At 41.4% G+C, this 14,295-nt stretch overlaps 1 protein-coding gene across 2 annotated transcripts in view; it reads right to left on the bottom strand.

Annotated features, from left to right (window-relative positions):
• The window catches only part of FAM200C (family with sequence similarity 200 member C), a 46,220-nt gene extending 32,317 nt beyond the window's left edge, over positions 1-13,903 (bottom strand). The window contains exons 1-3 of one of the 2 annotated variants that reach the window (XM_070232971.1): positions 13,500-13,903; positions 12,544-12,621; positions 8,558-10,387 (exon numbers count right to left, since the gene is read on the bottom strand). The gene's annotated coding sequence lies outside the window, so the exon portion shown is untranslated. The remainder of the gene's footprint in view (positions 1-8,557; positions 10,388-12,543; positions 12,622-13,499) is intronic. The other variant, XM_070232970.1, reaches the window with a different exon arrangement.
• Between the last annotated feature and the right edge of the window lie 392 nt (positions 13,904-14,295).

Raw genomic sequence — 14,295 nt, 5'->3', positions numbered from 1 at the left:
TCATCGGACATTTCACAGACCATCATACTGGTCCACTTTGCTGATGACATGCAGATTGGATCTGATAAGAAGGTAGTAGCAAGTACTTTAGATGCCTTAGTAAAATATATGTGAGTCAGGGAGTGGAAGATAAACCCCATAAAGATTCAGGGACCCACCCATCTTAGTGAAGCTTCTGATGTGCTAATCGTCTAGAGCATGTTTCAACAGTCCATTCCTTTTCTATCTTTTTCATTGAAATGTATTTGACATATAACATTGTGTAAATCAAAGGTGTACAATATGTTGACTTGGTACATTTGTATGTTGTAATATGATTGCCATGTAGCGGTAGTTAGCACCTCTATCACTTCAGATAATTATCATTTCTTTCTTGTGGTGGGAATAATTAAAATCTAGTTTCTTAGCAAGCTGGATGATTACAATACCATATTGCTGTTTATATTGTAATAGTCCTTCCAAGGAGAAAGACAAGTTGCTGTACCTCACATCACCTACACTACAACAGAGGCACAAGGCTTCACGGGCCTTTTTGGCTTTTGGAGGCAACGCACACGTTTGAGTGTGCCAGTCTGACCCATTTACCAAGTAACGTGTAACACTGCCAGTTTTGAGTGGAGAGCAGAGCACGAAAAGGCTCTGCAGCAAGTCCATCTGGAGTGCTCGCTACTCTGCCACTGGAGACCTAAGACGCAGCAGATCCAATGACATTTGAATGTGGCAAATAGGGATTCTGGATGGAGCCTTTGGCAAATGCCCATACAAGCATAGACCTCTAGGGTTTTGGAGAAAATCTGTACCCTCTTTTGAAAATAACTATTCTCCTTTTGAGAAATAGCTCCTGGTTTGCTACTAGGCCCTGTTAAAACTGAACACCTAACTATGGGACTAGGTGCTATGTGATCCAGCAAGCCATGAACTGGAGTGTGCCCAGCAGCAGTCTATCACCAAGTGGAAACGGTACATAAAGAAGAGAGATCAGCAGGTCTGGAAGGCACAAGCAAGTTGCCTGAGTAGGTGACCCAACTCCTTTGACACCTCCTCCCATGCAAAGCTTCCTTTTCCCTCAATCTATAACTTTGGGTGCATGGGGAGTTCCCTATGACGAGCTGACTAGTAGGAAGAAATTTAGCCTGGTCTACAGTTTATTCTGCCCAGCATGCAAGGACCAGCTGGTTGCTGCAAAAACTGCCGCAGCATTACAACCCCAGTCAGGTCTGTCTCTGAAAGACCCCACTGAAGGGAAATCTGCCTGGGGAGCAGAACTTGGAGCAGGACATTTGGTTGTCTGCTATGTCTAGACTGAGCACTACCCAGAAGTAGGCACCTAAACTCGTGTTCAAGGGCGGTTACTGATGGTTTGACGGATGGTCAGGGACTCAGAAAGAACAGATTTAAAAGTGACAAGGAGGTCTGGGGGCGAGGCATGGCTGAACACCTCAGAATAGGCAGAGAACTGGAGATCACTGCATTCTAGGTGAATGCTCACCAAGGGACGCTGTGCAGCCATGAGAATGAGAATGTTCTTTGTAGACAGACAACCACAGGGAACATAACGAACCAAGAGCTTCAGCAGCTGCAATCTGAAATTCGTCACTGCACCTGGACCAGCTCACACTTCCATGGGCTGCTCCCAGCACATAACTGAGTGTGACAAGAATACTAAGGCATGCATATTCACGGGATATACAAGTCTCCTGTGACAGCTGACTTTGGCTTGAGGACTTCCCGATGGCCTTGCTGAACCTACATTAACACAGAGGAGGATCTCAATAATCAGGACATGATGACGTACTTTATAGCTATTAGTCAGCCTCTTTCTCCAGACATCACAATTATTGCCCAAAGGGCCATGTGTGAGAGTGGCCATGTAGGCAAGGATGCAGGCTTATACATAAGCACAACATTGACTTCCCCTCACCAAGACTGACCTACTGAGTGCCCGACCTGCCAACAGCAGAGACCAGAGACCCACACTGAGGCCCTGATATGGGCACTTGGTGGCAGGTTATTTATACTAGATCCCTTCTATCATGGACAGGGCAGTAACCTACTCTTATTGGAAAAGACACACCATTCAGATATGACTTTGCCTTCAGTACTTCGGCCAGCCTTATTAACTGTCACGGCATCCTGCACCACATTGTATCTCATCAAGGAACAGCAAAGGAGTGTGTGTTATTCTGCTTGGGCTGCCATAGCAAAATACTATAGACTGGGTGAAATTTCTCACAGTTCTGGAGGCTGAGAAGTCCAAGATCAAGGTGTGACAAGGTAGGTTTAATTCTGAAGCCTCTTCTCTTGGCTTGTAGCGGGAATCCATCTCTCGGTGTGCTCACATGACCTCCTTTGTGGACCAGAGAGAGAAAGCAAGCTCTGTGGTGTCTCTTCTTATAGAGGCACTAATCTCATTGGGCTAGGGTCCCATCCTCATCACCTCACCTCACCCTAATTACCTCCCAAGGTCTACCTCCAAATATCACATTGGGGGTTAGGGTTTCACTATAGAAATTTGGAGGTGGACACAAACCTTTAGCCCATAACAGAGTGTGGCAACAGACTGATGCCTACAGAATTTACTGGTCTTGTCATGTACTTCACCACCAAAAAGCGGCTGGTCTGTTGGCATGACAGAATGATTTACTTAAGACTCAGTTACTTGCAAATGGGAGAAAATAACCTAAAAGGATAAAGTTCTTTCTTATAAGATGCAATATGTACTTTGAATTGGTAACCAATGAATATGGATTTTTTTTCTAAGCCATAATACAAGGGTCCAGGAATCAAGGGGTGGACGTGAGAGTAGCTCCGCTTACTATTGTACTTAACAACTCACAGAATTTTCACTTCTCATTGCTGCAACTCTGAGCACTGGTAGTTTGGAAGTCTTGGTTCCCAAGGAATGCTTTCCAGAGGACGTAACAGTAGTTCTACTAACTTGGAAGTTGAGGTTGCCACTGCCCATTTTGGGCTTATGCTGTGAGGGTTAATGCCAGTGGGCCTGAACGTGGCCTGGTCAAGGCATAACATGTCCAGATGACTAGTGTTGCACTGGAACCATGCATCTGAGGAGTTTCAGGGTGGTTTGTACCAGCTTGTCATCACTGTTTATTGTTAGAGTGAGATGGATGATTTATACCTGGAGACCTCCTCTACACCCCCAGCCCTCAACCCCTGCCCCACAAACTTGGTTGTTGGGGCTGCTTTTTAGGCAACTGAATAATTAATGGCACTGCTACTAAATTTGAGAAGAGAGTTGAAACTTTGTGTCTCCTCATTCTGGGGAGAAGGCAGAGCATCTTTATTTGTAGAGAGGGTAGTTAACACCTTAAGAGAACCACAAAGCTGTTTATTGTATAGAAATTCAAATATGGATAGAGGGTAGGAATGGATGCTCAATCGCCAAAGGGATGAATGTGCTGGTTATTAAACTATTGTCTTTCAGCTTCAAACCCATCCTTCCATACTTCCTATAATCTGCTCTGTGATCCTGGGGCTGGGACCCCACAAAGTATATTTCTTTATCACCTAGGTTTCTGTTAAACTCTGCAAATAAGGGAGCAAGAGAGATAATGGAACTATAGAGGAAGGCCCAGGGACTTGCTCCTTGCTCTTTTCCCTTGTATTGCTGTCAGTATCATCTCTGCAGTGGTTCTTCAGCCTGGCAGTGAGAGTGAGTTCCAGTAGCAGCAGCTGCTTTGAGTTTTCAGTTTTTTCACACTTCTGGAGCCAGCCTCATCATGCACTCTCAGAGATGGCAGCACCAGCAGGCTGACACTCATTCTTCCGACTTTCGAGGTCCTGAGACAATAATACCAGTCAAGCGCGGCCCCTTCCTCAGACTCCCGAGTCTCACTTCCAAGGGACCCCTCATCCAAGCTTCCAAGTTTTAATAATCCCACCTCTTTTCTTGTTCACCCATCCTAGTGATGCCAGTTGCTTCCTGCACTTACTATCTCGGTGATACCTCAGTATCCCCTTTTTCCTTTCTAGTTCTCCAACACCTGGTTAATGATTCTTTATTGTAGATTCCATTTCTTTAAAAACTGGTTTGGTTTCTATTTCTTACTGGATCCTGTTTGATACATGGATACCTATGCATTTATATAACAGCTACAGCAAAATGTTAATTTTTGAATCTAGAAAATAGGCATGTGGGTGTTCATTTTATTATTCTTCCAACTTCGTGGTATGTTGGAGACCTTTCATAATAAAACACTGGGGATAAGGTCTTCTGAAGATTTGAATAAATATCAGTTCCAGAATAAAAAGGTAACCCTGATAAAGGGTGAAAGTTTCCAAAATTGTAGGTTAGGAAATGATAAATAAAAACTGTGATTGCTCCAGAAACCAAGCTGGGAACCATGACAAAAATAAACATAGAAAAAACCCAAAACAAACAACAAAAAGTCTAGTTTTCTGTTTATATCTAGGAAAAGTTCTTTCAACTGATGTCAATGCCACCAAAATTCCAAAATCAAGCAAATAAAATATGGTTTCTGTGGGAAAAAAATGAAGACGTTCTCTAGGGAAAACCTGTCCAATTGTTCCGTCTTATAGGGGAGAAAACTGAGGCGCAGGACAGGTAAGAGCTGCCCAAAATCACGTAATAAAATTAACAGAGTCAAAACTTTCCCATGAGCCATTCGTAATAAGAAAGATTGGAAACCAGGTATTGAAGCAGGTCTCTTGACTGCACACGTCAGGAAACAGACTTCAGAAAAAGAGGGACTCTGTTAGCTCACGTAACTGAGAGGAAAAAAGTACGACTGCACTTGGGTGCTGCAGCAGTGTCACGGGGAATCTGCCTCCTCCCTTTTCTCGGCTCTGTCTCTGCCGACTTCATCCTCTGGCAGCAGAGTTGATCACTGGAAGCTCCAGACTCACGTGCTGCTAGTTTAGCAAGTATAACGTCTTTCCCATTAACTCCAACAAAAGGACTGGAGCTCACTCTAGCCAGGATGTGGTCATACAGACTGCCAGCGGGTAAGAAAGTTCCTCAAAGAAAAATCTGGGTGCTATTATTTAAAAAGGCAAGTGAATGAATGAATGAATGAATGCTAAGCAGACCAAAATAAGAGATGATTTGTCTGCCAGACCTCTTGATTCCTATATGCTGAGGGCTATAGAGTTTACACAGCTAGTAAGTAGCTGAGCCAGAACTGGAATCCATTTCTGTATTAGAGTAAGATTTAGAGCAAAACTGTAAAACAGAAGAAACGTAACCTCAGGTGTCTCTTTATTCTCAGAAGATAAATCAAGTACAACATACAACGAATGAGACAATTACTTTATATTGCCTTGCAAATTAAGGTAGACTGAAAGCTTCAAATTTGACTTTTCCAAATGCTTGGTAGATATTAAAGCCAAGCTTACAATATTTTGATATAATTTAGTGCTAAAAAGGTTTTATACTATAAATACCCAGATCCTAATCTTTTAAAAACTGAGATATAATTCACATATCATAAAGTTCACCCTTTAAAAGTATGTGTGTTTCGTTTTGATTCTCATTGGATCATGCCTGAAAATGCTGACCCATCTATTTACTACAAGTAGCTTTTGGTGGCTTACAAGAGCAGCCAAGATGTCAAAAATTCACATGCAAGTCAGTATAGACAAAAAGTCCCTCCCATCTTCTCTTTCCCACCCTTGCTCCCCAACGATTTCTTGCAGTCTGGTAGTTACTGGCTCCACCAGAGTTCTGTCTGCCAATTTTGTAGCAGAGGCTCAGGTGGAGCATTTTTAATATGAACTACTAATTCCTTTTCTAGTGATGTTTAAAATCAGATATTTGGCAAAATCTGTAATGCAAGCAGGTTTGCTTTCAACCAATCATGCACAGAGAGTGACATCTGCTGGTCATAAAGGTTATATCTTTATCCTGCCTTGATTCCTTTTTGCAATTTATCAGTGACCTTAATTATATAGTAAAAATATAAGAAAAACAATCTCATATCAATCTTATATGATCTCTTCCTTGGGAGAAAAAGAAACCAACACATATGACTTATATGTGCCAATATATGTACCACTGTCGGAGATTATTTAAATTAAAAAAAAAACTAGGTTTCTTCTTCATTTAGCAGACACTGCACCCTCTTTCATTTGATCAGGGGAAAATAAACTGTTGTAGAATTTGAAAATGAATTAAAAACTCAGCCATTTCCTTTACAAATCCTTTGGGTTTTTGTTTCAGAGCAGAAATGAATGAATTTAGTTGAAGAGAGATTCTAGTGGACTTAATCAAAGCCTGGGCATCAAAGGTCATTGCTTCTGGCCTTTCATCCTAGTCTTGCTATTGTGTCGTTAGGTCCCAGGTTTCATACAAGCCCTTGCTCCATCCCTACTTCCCTTCTATCTTCAGATATGCAGACATATTAAACTTTATACATACTCATCCAGATTTATTCCTATATTAGCTTTGGAAATTTTTCCCACTGTTCTTGAAGTTAGATTATACTAGGAAACATTACAACGTATATTCTGTAACTACATTTTTAAATGAAAGGCATGTATTTATATTTACTGATAAAAGTATTTGATGGTGATAAAGCTCAGTTTTATGTAGAAAATATAAACTTCAATTTGCATCTCAATTTGGTAGTCAGATTCCATTGCCTTTCAGGTTTTTTTTTCAATTTTTCACTATTATAAAAATGCTGTGATTGGGCTGGCCTGGTGGCATAGTGGTTAGGTTTGTGTGCTCTGATTCAGCAGCCCGGGGTTTGTGGGTTTGGATCCTGGGTGCGGACTTACACATTCCTCATCAAGCCAGGCTGTGGCAGCATCCCATATATAAGACAGAGGAAGACTGCCACAGAGGTTAGCTCAGGGCCAATCTTCCTCACCAAAATAACTAAATAAATAATGCTGTGATTACTCACCTTATAAATAAAACTTTGTGGACATCCCTGCTTCTTTCCATGTGACAAATTACTACACGGAAAAATCCTAAATCAAACGGCTATGAATAATCAATAAAGGAACGAAAACTAGTACTATAATAATCAAAAATTGGTAGTAGTAGAAGAGATGTTTTAGAAATCCAATCCTTGTCTATTATCTAGAGGAGTAAATACATAACTTTTAAAGCTGATAAATCAAAGCTGGTATATGTGTTCGATATAAACATATTACTTACAGATGTGGGCAGAACCACAAAAAGTTAAAGCAGAAATGGTCAAGGTGATTGGGCAGGAAGGGGACTGCAGCTTTTCATCACAGACGCATGTTTTTTTTTTTTTAGGATGATAAGCCCTGAGCTAACATCTGCTGCCAATCCTCCTCTTTTTGCTGAGGAAGACTGGCCCTGAGCTAACATCTGTGCCCATCTTCCACAGCATGGCTTGACAAAGAGTGCGTAGGTTTGGACCCGGGATCTGAACCGGCGAACCCTGGGCCACTGAAGCGGAATTTGCGAACTTAACCACTGTGCCACCAGGCTGGGCCCCGCAGACTCATTTCTTTCTCCAGCCTTGAGCATTTAGTACTTTGATAAAAAAATTCAAGTTTTGAAACAAAAATGTAAGCTTATTTAAATTAGAAAATACTTTGTCAAATTATCATCTAGAAAAAGAACATTCCTTTAGATGCCCATGGGGAATTTTTTGATGACCCTGACTTACTCTAGTAATTTCTTGTCAATTTGTTTATTATTTATATTCTGGTCCATTCAAAAGTTTTGAACTATTTTGGAAAAATACATACAGTATAAAATGTAAAACAGGTGAGGAAGCTGGGGTGTAGGAAAATAAGAGGAGGCCAGAGGACCAAAGAATCCATCAGAACCATCTGGAAAGGTAGTTGAGAATGAAGATCTGTGATCTTCTCCCAGACTTGCTAAATCGGAATCTCGAGGAGGCGGCTCTGGGACCTCCTTTTTAGCAGCCTCGGTGACTTGGAGTCCTCATGTAATTTAAAGGAAGACGAGTGATGATAAGGTATGAGGATGTTTATTAACGTCATGGCATTCAGAGCATGGGAGCTAGGGGGATGGACAGTGTGAGAGTGACTCCAAAGAACGCATTTAAAAATAAATCTTATATAAACTAGAATCATCCCTTCTCTCACTATAACATTTCATGATCCTCTTCTGATTTCACTAACCTCCCCATAACAGCCTGCACAGAGATGAGAGGACTCTCTGCCATTTTGTCCTTTGACTTTTACCCTTCACACGAAGATGCCAGCTGTGGGAGGTCTTCTTTTTTCTCTTGGCTCCATTCCTAGCCTACTGTACTATTTAGCTGGATATTCTAGTGTTGGGTGTCTTTTTCATGTATTGCATCAAGAGGTTAGACAGACACATAAAATTAGAAAAACCCTATGGATCAACTAGGCAGTGAGGGGTACTTAATCTTTTCTGCTGCTTGTGTTCTCATCCTCAAAATATATTTTCACATGCCTCATTAATGAAGTCAAAGTTACTCAATTTTTAAACATTGGATTTGGTATACCATAAATATAAAAGGAAAGAGACAGAATTATAGCTTAATTTTACAGTGGAATTAAGAATATATTAGAAATCATACATTAAAAAAGTTTACCAGCTTACAGTGACTTCTGCTGTAGCTGTAGCTTCTGTTCAATGATGTCTGAGAAACGAGGAACTTTTTTTGAAATAGCCACACGGATGTCATCACTCATATTAAAGCAGCTCCTGGACTTTGTTTTAAAATGTAAAAGTGATGAAAATCCCAATTCACAAAGGTAGGTAGTTGCAAACGGTATAAGGATTTCTAGAGCTGTCTTTGCCAGGTTTGGAAACGCTGTGAATTGAGCACACCAGAAATCCTCAAGCTTCATTGTCTCAAATTCCATTAGGATTTGGCCACTAGCTCGTAATTCAGCAAGATCATTTTTCATTAAATAACCATCATCGACAAAATCCAGATTAAAAAGAAATGGATCCAGTATCCATTTACTGGCCTCATCAAGGTCTCCAATGGAAAAATAGCCGTGGAAGAAGTTGCTCAACTGTTGCAGATGCAGTGTTATGTCAGTGGCAATGCATACTGCTTCATTATCTGAAACGATTATTTCTTCCAGAAAGGGAAAGTTGGTAAAATTTCTTTTCTCAATTCGCTTTAGCCAAAACGGAAACTTCCTAACAAAAGCAGATAACTTCTCTCTGGCTGACACCGTGTTCATCCCAGTCCTTTGCATAGACGCGCTAAGTTCATTTAGGTGTTTGAATAAATCTGCAAGGTATGCTAGGTGAATTTTAAACTCTTTATTTTCAAAGCCATCAACTAAATTACTGCTTTGGTGGTGAAGAAACTGATCTATTTCTTCATACATTTCAAAGACATGAGTAAGTATTTGGCCTCGAGAAAGCCACCGCATTTCAGTATGGAAAAGGAGGACACTATACTCTATTCCAATTTCTTCAAAAAAAGCCTGAAACACGCGATGATTTGGAGCTCGCCCTTTGATGAAATTTACTACCCTCACCACAGTAAACAGAGCATCCCTCAGTTTTGCAGGCAATGTCTTTGTGACAAGTTCATGAGGGTTTAACAAACAATGCGTGATCACGATATGAGGTACTTCTTTTTTCACACAAGCAACAAATTCTGAATTTTCTCCTAGCATAGAGGAGGCACCATCAGTACAAACAGAGCCACACACATCAAGTGCTATCTTATGCTTCCAAAAGAAGTCTCTGAAGAGATTGAACACATCTATTCCTTTCATTGTTAACTGCAAAGGTTCACAGAACAGGAATTCTTCTATGATCTCTCTCTCTTTTACGTATCGCACAAATGCCATTAGCTGACTGCAGTCATCCATGTCAGTTGTCTCAGCAAGCTGAACGCCCACTTTAAGAGGACTGGCTTTGATATCTTCCAGAACTTGCTGTAAGATATCCTGGCTCATTTCATCAATTCTAGAATGGATCACATCATCTGATAAGGGTACCTGCTGAAGCTTCTTTTGTGCATCTGGTCCCAGAACTATTTGTGCTATTTCTAATGCGCAAGGTTTCACTAATTTTTCAGCTATTGTATGAGGATTCTTCTCCTTGGCACATAAATAAGCAAACTGATATGACGCTTGTAACAAGGCATCCTCATGAGATGCAACTCCAAATGCTTTCAAGGTTTCATTCTGATCAGAATGTGCTGGCATATGCTTCAGGCTATTGAGATCATGCCCACCTACACCACCATGCTGCCTGTTAAAATGGTCAGACAGTTTCGATGGTCTGAGGTCAGCATTTGAGAATATCGAGTTACACAATACACATTGTGGGCGCTGAGTTCCATCAACCTCCGTTGTACAGGTGAACCAGTAACGAACATAGTCGTCATCCCATTTGCGTTTCTTCGACATGGCACCCAAAAATTCTCAGGTAGTATTCCAGAGATGCCGCAGAATTTTGCTTTGGGAGTAAAATATAACCCACACATTAAAAATCAGTGGCTAACCAAATTAAAACAAAGCCACATCACATGCCATCCTGTCATCTGTGTGCATGTCAAGAAATATCCTGTAACATGTCAGTTCAAAGTAAGCCATGACAGCATGACAGTCCAACTTAAAGATAACAGCTCACACAGCTAATGCCCTAGAATAAATGACTTGTCAGCCAGTTATGTATGGGAGATTTGGGCTTATACAAATTGTGAATACTTGTAAGTTCTTACTGGTGAATTGCAGTTATGGCTTAATTTGTTTTCAATGATGTATGTTCCAAACAAATCTGATACAGTTTGTATCCTCGGAAAGGGAATCTCATTACCACCCACTTCTTCCATCCTGCACCAAGGATGTGTGCACAGCCCCAGTCATGAAGCACTGAATAGAGAAGGGAGTAATTCAATAAATACTCTAAGGAAGGGCAGAGATTGCCATGGTGGCTAGTTCTTTTTAATAGTTAAGGAGTAAAAAGGCCTGTAAAACTATTCAATCCTTAAGCAGCTTTGATTCCAACTTAAGCAGAGAATTTCAACCAGGTCTGATTAAGCCACCCTTGACAAACAAGTAGGATACAAATTTGGCTCAGAGCTTTCTTGCTGCTAAAGTGTAACCCACTATTCATCCGTGATTCATACGGTCCATATAGAAAAACAAAACAAGCTGCTCAGGAGAAACACAACTATTCTTATTACCAAGACTTCAGAAAATTTCTCTCATAGGACACCCTTACTTACAATAGAAATTTCATGATGCTTTTTCATAAACTACCCCTCAGTAAAAACAGTCAAGAAAGGAGCTGAAACAATGGAATGAAAATAAGCAGCATTCCTGACCTGGCTTAACCCAAGAGGAGAATGTAGAAGCAGTGGTTCTCTAGTTTAGTAAATGGAGGAATCATCTAAATCTCTTGCGAAAATATGGATTCCTGAGCCCCATGCCCAGAGATTCTGATTCCCCGGCTTTGGAAGAGTGTTCCAGAATCTGTATTCTGAAGAAGCATTTTAGATAATTCTTATGAATTGTAACTAGAGCAGTAATCTTTAACAAAAGCTGCCCATCACAATCCCTGGAAACCTCTTTGAAAGGCTGAACATCCCTGTACCACCTTAGAACTAATAAATCATCTTCTCCAGAAGTAGGACAAAAGAATCCAAAATAACGTTGTCCAGGTGATTCTGATACATATCCTAGTAAGTGGCCGGATTTAGAGGAATGAAACATATCCTTCAGGCCAATCCCTAGCTGGCAGATATTCTAGCTTGCTAAGTAAACAGTCTAAATGCTTTAATAGGCGTTTACGTTTTCTGAGTTGATGACAACCTTCTGTGAAAGCTGAGGGACCTAAAAAGAAAGCCATGCCTTTTTTCTTTTTCTTCCTCCTTAGCAATGAGCAAAGGTATAATCCATAGGTAGGCTCAAATACACCTTAGAAAACAATTCTATCTCCCAGATAAGTGATTCCCAAAGTTTCCAAAGTTCTATGCCACTGAATGTGGCTGAAATAACTTAACAGGGGCACATTTAAATCCAAATGCCCACTTTGGCCATAAAATAAAGTCACAATAAGTAAGCCAAGAATATTTACTTAAAGCACTAGCTTTCTAGTGGCTCTGCCAAGATTCCCTTGTTGTAAAATATACTTCTATGTAACTAATAAGTTGACCTGCCATATGGTTGTTACGAGCCAGTTAAAAATTGGAAGATGTCTGCCAATCAATAAAGACGATTTGAAGTTTAAAGAGTCAATCTTAAGCCTTCTTTTGTCAAGTGATGAGACTATAGGGCCAACTGTGTTTAGAATCGATCCTAATTGACAGCAATAAGCATAAAACATGATTATCCTTCTGTATTGTTATGTAGATTTACTATGTGTATTTTGAGGGGCAGAGGAAGTGAAGGAAAAACCTTGTTTCAGTCTCATTAGAAATCATTACAGGACCGGTTAAGAGTCCATTCCTATTCACCTTGACTATGTTGCTCAAGTATATTTTGACTGAAGATTTACCTGTTTTGAACAAAAGAATTTTTAGAAAAATTCACTTATAGTATTCTTCTCCATCCCCCTCAAAAGGGAGAACAGATAGCAAGGATTTTCAAGATCCTCAAAGATGAACTTACCGCCCAAGAGACTGTCTTGTGTTTTAGAACCTCACAATTTTCACTTGCTCCTTTGTGGTATTTAGCAATCACAATATCCTAAAACATGTAAACATTAAAAAAAGCATCATCTTATTAGGGAATTATTGTTAATCTAAGCGCGTGCGATAAATGGTATGGTTGTGTCCAAAAAAAGTTCTCATTTATTAGAGATACAGACTTATTTACAAATGCAATGATGTCTCGGATTTCCTTTGAAATACTGTACTTCAGCACACACAGACACACAAACATAAAGTAGGGTGGAGACAGAAGAAACAAGATGCACCTTGAGTTGGTAACTGTTGAAGCTGGATGATGGGTACACATTCATTACACCATTCTCACTTTTTTGAGTATGCTGAAAAATTTCCAAAATAAACAGTAAAATAAAAAGCATTATCTTACCAAACAGAAATCATTCGGGTTTAGAATGATTCTTTTGACAGTATGTTCAGAGAGATCTTAAGATGCAGAATGAAAGATCTGATATAACAACGAAAGATCTAATATAACAAAGTAAAATGTTTTGGCAAGTTTATGAAGGATAAGGGTAGATATGAAAAAATATCACAACTGGGAGAAAAAACAGTTAAACGTAAACATGCACATAACAGAGATATTTGAACGCTAAAACATCTGTGTCAGCAATGACAACACCAAAGCGCAGCTGTACGCCTAAACTCCAAACCAAACGCACTTGCACTTGCACTGAGCCACCGCCGCCGGCAGCCCACGGGACGTGCGGTGTCTGGGGAGGCGGAGGATTCAGTCATCACCGTTTACAGTTATAAGCAAGAGCCAGGAGAAAAGGGTCGGGAATGTGGTGGCAGAGCAGACGCTGCAGAGGCCAACGCCTGGGATCCCGGCTTTGTCACTCAGAGGCTGGGACCTTTCCCAGGCTCCACTCGTCAACTGGGGATGACAATAGTACCTACCTTCCAGGGCTGCTGGGAGGTTTACTTATGAGCACGCATGCACAGAACACCAGCTCGTACTGCTGGCCCTGTCGGTGTGTTACTAAGGACCGAGCGTCTGGCAGGCGGCCCCGGCGAGGAAAGCAGGCTCGGCTGCTCTCCGTCCGCCCTTCTCCCAGCCAGAGGCGCAGGCCCGGGGATGCTCGGGCTTCCTTTAGGCGCCCGCTTCGCGCTCCAGCTCGCTCTCTGCTCCGGCGGGGGCGCAGCCTCTGGGCGCCGGAAGCAGTCTAGGCAGCAGCCCTTCAGGGCCGACACGGGGCAGAAACCTGCGGAACGCGGTTAGAGCTAAGCTTCCGCAGCGCCCTCCGCCGCAGCCACACCAGGGCTCCATCCGGGTTCTCCGGGCGGCTTCCCGCCCGCACACTGGGGGAGGCGGTTCCCCGCACGCAGGCGCATTAGCAAACGGCTGAGGGCCCGGCTGGCTTGAGTAGGGAGCATGCGTGATGGCCCTTCTAGCTTGTGTCCGTGGAGGTGGGAGTTTTTTGCTTGTTGTGTCTGGCAGAAAAGATGAATCGTAGAGACTCAGGAATGGAAGGCGTTGTAAAGCCCCCATAGTTCTAATTGTTAACATTTAGAGCACTAGATATAAAGTTTTCTGTCAGACTTTGTGCTTGGAGATTATAATGCTCCAATAATTACCAGTTTCTATGTGGAATCAACGAGGAAAAAAAGAAGGAAGATCATTCTACTCCCAAATGAAACGTTCAGGCAAATGGGACTAGCTGTACATTCCATTAAGATACTAAGGTGGAGGATG

This window comes from Equus caballus, chromosome 14, assembly GCF_041296265.1.
Source record: "Equus caballus isolate H_3958 breed thoroughbred chromosome 14, TB-T2T, whole genome shotgun sequence".
Taxonomy (NCBI): domain Eukaryota; kingdom Metazoa; phylum Chordata; class Mammalia; order Perissodactyla; family Equidae; genus Equus; species Equus caballus.
Note: the sequence above shows the minus strand (reverse complement) of the source record. Positions and strands in the feature narration are given on the sequence as shown.